Consider the following 8,756-nt stretch of genomic DNA (forward strand, 5'->3'; position numbering starts at 1 on the left):
AGATCAATTTGATAGAATCTAGAACATTGATTCCCCAAGTTGTCTATATCGACCCCTAGGGGTCTATGACAACCAGCAAGGGATCTACGTCAGCGTAAAAATTTGGGGGTCTGTGAAATGAAAATGGGGGTCCACGATAGTGGATCTCTACACATACACTGATAGTACCTATTTACTTACATCATACAATCTTATAATATCAAAACATTTACATTATTTATAAAAGTACATATGAAGTAAAAAAATATTAATATGTTATGTATATTTTACATAACAGATACAAAATTTTATTTTGAGTAGTTTTAATTTAAATTCAATTAATAAATGTACAAATTAACATGTGTTTTTACTTTAAGTTTTTAACACTAAACTTCACTACAGTTAGAAATTTACAGGAAATCAATATCAGGTAAGTAGGGGGTCTACCCAATACGGAAAAACATGGCAAGGGGTATACGACACAAAAAAGTTTGGGGAACTTTGATCTAGAATGAAATTCATCGTCATCGTTTTAGTCGCAGAACGTTCACTGCTGGACATAGACATCCCACCACAGCTTCCCAATACGATCCATTGAAAGCGACCTTGTGGCAGGACGTAGTTGCCTGCTGGTAAGTGATCCGTACTTCAAAACATTAAGACCCCTGCGATCGCTTTTGCGCCATATGACTTGTCCAAAGGCAGTTCAATCTGCTACTATACTGTCGATTATTATCATCTGTATCAAATTATTCAATGGAATCAGGCGTTACCTTGCGGAAGTCCATCCTAAGTAAGAAAAGGACCAATATTTAGCCACTTCCGCACATGCAATGGTAGTCGTGCAACAAAGTGCACCGCCCGCCAGCCCGCTGATAAATGCGTATGCGGCAAACAATGCGAATCACACAACCGCCACCGCCAAATCACTCAACACGTGTTTCACCACAGGGCATATTCAGGAGTTATGTTACACCGATTAGTGCCAAACACAGAAATGTATCAAATTAAGCTTCCCTATAAAACCATATTTTAACTAAAAGTTACGATTCCATATGCACCTGAAAAGTCCTTAACAATCTCGGAAGATTTTTTGTGATAATTTTCACAAATCCTTTAAAATATTTTATTTATTTATTTATTTGAGCACATACACTACTTAAAACTTTGCAATTACATAAAATTAATTATCAGTATAACAGGGTAGCGATATAACTAAAATAAAAATTATATACTGTATATACTATATAAAATTTGACCGCTTAAACTGTGAACTTAATATAATTCGTAACGTTTGATTAGTTGTTCATAATTAGTTATAATATGTTGTACAATACTTATATATGTTATGATTATTAGTTTTCTCTAGTATCTAGGTCTATAGTCTGTATCTTAATTACAATAAAATTTCTATGCATAAGAGCAGGAGTAGTATAAAAAATATTCAAATACACATTCTAAATTTGAAATATCTTCAATCTCGCTTCCGTGGAATCCAATTTAAGCCGCAGAGGACACGACTGCTTCCATGAATATCGCAAGCCAAGGCGTTTATTCAATTGTCTACTTGCTTGACAAGATAGGTTCGTGCGGTCAACGCTGGGAATTCGCAATTTCCCGACGCACCGACCATCCGTTTCGAATTCAACTCTGAGACTTAATTTGATTATCTAATGTTCCATATACAATACATATATCTACCCGCAACTTAACTGTTCGTCAAAAATCCTTTATAACGGTCTAACATAATGCTTTTGAGAGAACCTTCTAGATTTACTTCTAGAAATATATTTGAGCATCACTCAGCGCCGTGCTACCATTTCCAAATGTAACTAAAACATATGGTAATCTTCCATCATAACCATAAATTTCTGTTCAATTCAGATGTTCACTATAGCCTTAAGGGTTTACAACAGACATCACGCACGTACGTAAAAATTAATCAAGAAAAGGTTCAGACATATTATGATGAGTATAACATAGGTGGAACTATTGTATAATGAGAGAGGAATGGAAGGTCACAGAGCGAAAGAGAATGAAAGAAGAAATGTGGAATGAACACCGAATGAAAGAACATAGGACTCATAAATGAAGAGTGCGAAAATTAAAAAAAAGATTGTGAAAAATTAAATAAATGAAAACAAAAGTCCCTGTCCCATACCAGATAGGGGGTACGAGAGGCTCCCAATAGCAGAGGCCATTAAAAAAAACATAAGTGGAAATCTCTTATATATACAGAGATAATTGGTTATATGTACAAAAGCTATAAAGGCATTATTGGATAGTTCACATATCACGAAAAAGCTGTATAAATATAATATCCTGAAAAATATACTATATGAATGCGATAGGCTAATGAAATCTGTACGGAAAGAAAAAATAATCATTATTTTTGGTATTATTGATACGTTAATTATTATTTCTAGATCCATCCATTGTCTGATTGTATCATATATTACTTGGAAGCAAAAGAGCTATGTATGTTGTATGCTTTAAACCTATTTCTTCTCAGTGAGTGACCTTTTTTTTCTCGTGGGGAAATCCTGCATGGGATATCTCTCCGCTGATATAAAGGCAGTCAGGCTCAGAATCAGGTACCAGTCTGTATAGCTCACAGGGTGCCAAGACCGGAAGGAGAGGTAGGTGAAGAGCTAAATCCATTCGAAGGGCGAGAAGATTTATAGGAAATCAGTCGTCGTCAAGTGAAAGCGCGGCATATACCAGCAAGATACGAAAATTCATGATTCTAAGATGCTATCCAAAGCGCTGAAGATGAGGTGGAGGACTTGGCACGTCTAGCTAAAGAAAATATAGCTACTTTTGACGTACCAACTTCAAATATTACAGATATAAAGGCTGCTGCTCTAAATAAACAGGTTCTTGAGGATGTTGGGGTACTACAAGCTGTTGCTCTGAAGTCGTGAAACTTGAAGGGTATATCTAAACGAGCTTTAAACAATGCAAGCCTTTCACTTAAGGTGGCAGTAGATATTCTGCATCAAACTGAAGACGAAACTACAAATCAATCATCCTTTACAATGTGTATGTTTATAGTATAAAATAACTTAGTTTGACATATGTGTTCTAATTTTAAAATCTGTTTAAATTATTTATCTTGACTCGAATTGTATTACATGACTAATTAAAAAGATCGGTAAGAATAACTTTTAAATTTCGATTGCAAATTGCGATCGAGGTCATTGCCCATAGTCTGTGGACTTTAAACAATGAAACAAAGTTGGGTCACGTATTCGCAACAAATTAGGGCGCCCACAGCCTTCGGGCACGAAAGCCTACTGCTGATGCAAGCCGTAGAAAGTTTGACATATGAGTACCAATTTAAATTTTCTGGCAAGCATTGGTCATCACCATAGAATTCCATATCGACAATACGTGTGACCAGCGACAGATCACAGTACAAAGCAGTTCTTATGTAATTATAAAATTCACAAAAAAAATTACATCAGAAGTAATTGTAAATTACCTTTGAAATTACGGTACAAAACAATGTGTATCTTAAACTTAAGGAAAAACAATAAAAGCGCAGGATAAGACTTCTAAAGTGAAAAGTGAAAGTCAAAACAGCTTTATTATATAAGATCATTACAATTATTTATAAACATCATAGTCCTTGCCGGCAAAGTGCACAAACGATGTTAAAAAAGTCGTGAAAGGGATACAGGCCAATTAATATTATTCTGTTGAAAATCTCTGAAGTAAGCCTATAGACCAGCAGTGGGTCTATTAAAGCTTATAATATTAAAGTAAATAATTTAAAAAAAATTAATCAATAATATTGTTATGTCGAAAAACAAAATTAGAATCATATTGCAGAATGTCCACTATTTGATATCCCAATAATTTTCTGAAACTTCACTCCGCTACTGTTTACGCAGTATATAGATAATATGCTGGGAACCATAAGTGGGCATTGTGACCATAACAAACATTGCTTTTTTATTAAGTCATTTATATGTGAAAGTGTTAGTCACCGCACGACAGGATGCAATTGATAAACGCACACGATATTTCGAGAACAGACAGCTTGACGTTTGAGCATTTTCCCCGTCTCAATTACATGTCTTAGGAATAGACTTGACTTTAAGTTATGAACGGTGACAAAATGGAAGGTGTACTCATAAGTGATATATAAAAAATATGTATGTAATGCATCTTTAACTTTAAAGCCAGTAATACAGGGTGATTGATTATAGATATAAGCTGTAAAGGAGAGAATATATAGCTTATTTGTAAACAAAAAGCTTTAAAGTTTTTATACCTATTTTCAATCATTCTATATAAAGTGAACACGCTGAAATAAATTACAATAATAATTTTATTCTATTATAGTGTAGCAGGTAAATTACTTTTGGCAGTACAAAGTTTACAGGGACGGATAGAAAAGAAATAAAAACTATATATATACATATATAGTCCTTTAATTAATTTTAATTATTGAATAATATGCTTTTTACATCAAATTTGTTTTAATATTTCTCTTTCTCTCTCTCTCTATATATAATATATATATATATATATATATATATATATATACATGATTATAAATACAATAATAATTAAACATGAATCTAACTTGGATCGCACTTACCCCAGTAAAAATAAAGAAACAGAAAAAGAAATGAATTTAAGTAAAAAGTAATCAATGGTTCAATAAAATAAAGGTAAAATAATATAATATAATTACATTACTTATTATTTCGGAAATCGTCAATTTTTGTACATTCAATTCGTTACAGCTTTTACACCAATAATAAAACAACCTGTAGGTAACAGATAAAATCTAAAAATATTATTGTATACAAAATTCACTTTGTTCACTAATACTGATTTCTGTGTTAATTAAGAAATTTCATATCCCTCCGTATTACGGAGTCCTTTAATATAATCTTCAATTATGTTTATTTTAATGGCTACAATCTAGTTGTTACATTAATTAAATGTACCGACATAATTGCTCTATATTAATGTAAGACGTAAGCCGTGCGTGTGCCTTCGCTTTGTATTCACAACAATTATTTAATATCTAATGAATCAAAAGGAAGCACACGGCCTGGATTTGCGACAACTGAATGGCGAATTCTAGTCATTTACAGAAAAGCCTATGTGGTTATATGATTTACCATTATTTATTTTTTATTTTACCATTGTCACTGTAGATGTATCCTAAAAATACATCTGGCTGGGGTGGGTATTATCTAGCATATACCTCTTGCAGAGCAGGCGAAGAACCAAGCTGTGGTCACTCGCTAGGAGCCAGCCTACAAGCTATTGATAACGGTCGATTCTAACCCGATTACCCTCGACTTCGAGTGCCGGTCTGGTGTAAAAATCAGGGAGGAATCAATAGCCTCCCTGATTAGAGAAGAAGATACAAAAGAAGAGTTCCTCCTACTATGAAAAAAAAAATAATAGTGATAGATAAAAAATAATAAATTATAAGATTGTAAACAAATAAGATTAACTAAGATAACGCAAAATAAAGTAATAAAATTTAAAAAAAATGTGATGTGTAATAATAATATAATAAAAGAAAATGTAAAAAGTAATGAGGAATGAATGAAAGGCGATACAGAGCGAAAGAGAAAGGTGGAAGAATTGTGGTAAGAATGAAACGAACGAAAGATAATCTGATGTACGAACGAAGACAAAGAGACAAGAAGACATCTATTGGGTGGTATACCATAATCTCTACAATCGAAAGAAGGGTTGGTGACTGCAGCCTCATATTATTATACGCAGAAGACGGTGCTGCCATCTTTTGGGAACTTGTTTGTGAGTAGTGGCAGTTCTATATGACGAATTGTTCAACACTGTAGCCCGGGAATCGAATCTGTGATCTGCTACCTACCTATTCTCCATTCTTCTTTAACAAAGGTACTTACGAACTATATTTAGACTTTCGGGGTGCCGCTGCAGAACATTTGCAATATATACTTAAAAATAAAGATATTTATATATGGAATCATCGTTATAATAATTTAGCGGTAAGATGTCCACAGCTGAGCATAGAATACTCCCAGAGATTACCAAAAGAACTGGCTAGAAGTGATCTTTTGTTATTGTTGATAGACTCATCAATGTTGTTCCAATTTTAAATTTTAAATTTTCGAACACAACAAAAAAATCAGAATGCACAAAAAAATTCGAAAGTTTTGAATGCGTTCTAAATTAGAATTGTTCGATATAAACTCCTAACCGTACATTTACTATGCATAGGGGAAACAAAGCGATTATATATTCAACATAAACTCTTTGTTTGCGTTGCTCTGAATGATTCAAATCAGGTTCCTTTGAAGTCTTATTCATATAAAAAAGCATCCGACAACAAGCTTTGTAGATTGTTTCTCTATGATACTATATTAAAAATACTTACTTAATAAGATTAAAAGCTGAAATCAGAAGAAAGGGATGTGTTCTTCATCTTCTGAAATAGATACAAATGTATATTTGGTTTTATCGCTAATAAATTAGTTATAACAGATGGTGCAAAAGTAATGTCATTATTAAAACCTGCAGCCATTTAGATATAAAAAATAAAAAAGAGTTCTATTGTAGAAAAAAGGTTTAATTGATTGTAAAAAACTAATGATATTAATTTAACAAAAATTATATTACTCAAATAAAAAAGTGATGCCATTTGCCAATTAACACTCTTTCACATTATGACATTACTTTTGCGCCACCTGTTTATTTATACATGATTCGACACTAGAATCCTAATCCACACTCTATACCATATGGTCACATTTACTATCGCAAAATACTTTTTTATTTGCAATCTCCGAGTAGGTTCAATGAATTGGTTGAAGAATTTAAATTTGAAATATTTAATATCAATCCATGTGCTTTAAAACGGGCAAAGCAAATATATGAATGTTTTCTTTGGTTCTCAAATTTATAATTAGAAATATTTAGTTTGTTTACCATTGTTACATATCCTATATATGCTTTAAAGATAGTTGAGTATCTTATATAACCCTCTGAATAGGATTTTGATCGTGTTGTGCGTCTTGTTTATTATTAGAATGTATATTCCACAGACATTAGCATTCGTGCTTTTGTTTTTACATTTACGTTTAATATTTCCCATTTTTCTTTTCCCACATCTTTGAATATTACAAAAAGTATAAAATTACGTCGATTAATCTATTTTAACTACAACCTTACAATTTTTTTAAGATTATATTTTGTTCAACCACTTCCTCGTCCTTGCTTCATATTAGTATCCTCAGGTTTTTTTATGGCCCCCTTTATTGGAGGCCTCTCGTACTCCCCTAACATGTGTAAGGTTAAGGATGATTATTTCCAATAAGTGATTCACACTCTTAATTTATTTCTTCTATCATACCTCACATTATCATTCATTCTCTCTATTGCCACACATCACAATATCTTCCACTCTTTATCATTTATTACATTGCTTTCTTTCATCTTCTCTCATTCTTCACCTAGGTTCTTAATATTACAGCTACGCTAAGTTATATTTGGTTACTTTACTTCTTTTCTTTATTTATACAATTATACTCTCATTCTATTTTCTTAAACTAGTACTATACTGATATATAATAACATTGACTTATACTACTTGCTTACATTATCTTGTATTAGTGGTAGGCTGGGTGTTATTACTACTAACTATTTTGTTAATGACATACTTGCAGAATTTTAAGAGAATATTCCGTGACTGTTCGTTGCTTATTAAAGAGGAGATGCTTTACCTATTTATGCTCGCACACAGTTCCATCTCGCACTCATACCTCTGCTTTCCATACACGAGTATCTTCAGGTTGTGCGTTAGTATCTGTGCAGCGAAAGCCTTATTCGCCACATCGATGAATCTTACGATCGCATCTTGTGTCTCGTTCTTATAACGTGATATCGCTGCCACTGCAGTATGGACACTGTTATACAGCCCCAATATGTCTCTTCTTCCTAGCCTAACCCTAGCTCTTCGTCTATTTAGACCCTAAGCTTCGTGGATGGTGAGCGTTCTTGAACCAATCTCTATCTTGTCTAATTAGGACTTGTTTATCGGTTTGGCTGTAAGTTAGGGTGTTTCTCTGTTTAGTAATATTTACATTGACATCTTGAACTTGAATTGAGAAAAAACGATGAAACTATATTATACCTAAAAATCTAATATTTTAGATAAACACATACATGAAAAGAATTATTTTTAACAAGGATGTACACGAATGTTTCTAAAACACAACATAAAAACAACATGAAATCATAACTTTAAAAATAAATAACTTCGCATACAAAACGTTTAAAATTTCCTTCGGTTCGAAAAAGATCGTTTTAAAATCGTAAACCTATATTTCCCGGCAACTAACGCCTAGAAATAAACAGGTGATACATTATGTGACATTGCACACAACTTACAAAGTTTACTTTGTAAAATTAAACACGTAGTGAGAAATTAAAGCAAATATTTAGTGATAGGTGTGTTAAACATTGTATGAATGTTTGTCGTTACGTTGTACCCTGTTTATACGAGCACAGTCCATTGGACTTACAAGAAGGTTGTCATACAATCTACTTTTCATATCCTATTCTCTTATTGTCTCCGTTTTAGGATGACCTCACGTTTTTCCCCCCACCATGTTCAAACATCGGGTTCTGCAAAAAGTTTTTAAGGTCAAATACTTTTTTTCATAATTTACATTTATTTCATCTTTCACGCGTCATATTATCTTGCACTCTTTCTTCTTTTATACGTCACAAAGTCTGCCATCCTTTTAAGTCTTTCTTTA

The sequence above is a fragment of the Battus philenor genome, unplaced genomic scaffold (genome assembly GCF_028537555.1).
Source record: "Battus philenor isolate CCGP_79_NKW_IND1 unplaced genomic scaffold, ilBatPhil1.0.hap1 SCAF_4, whole genome shotgun sequence".
Classification (NCBI taxonomy): domain Eukaryota; kingdom Metazoa; phylum Arthropoda; class Insecta; order Lepidoptera; family Papilionidae; genus Battus; species Battus philenor.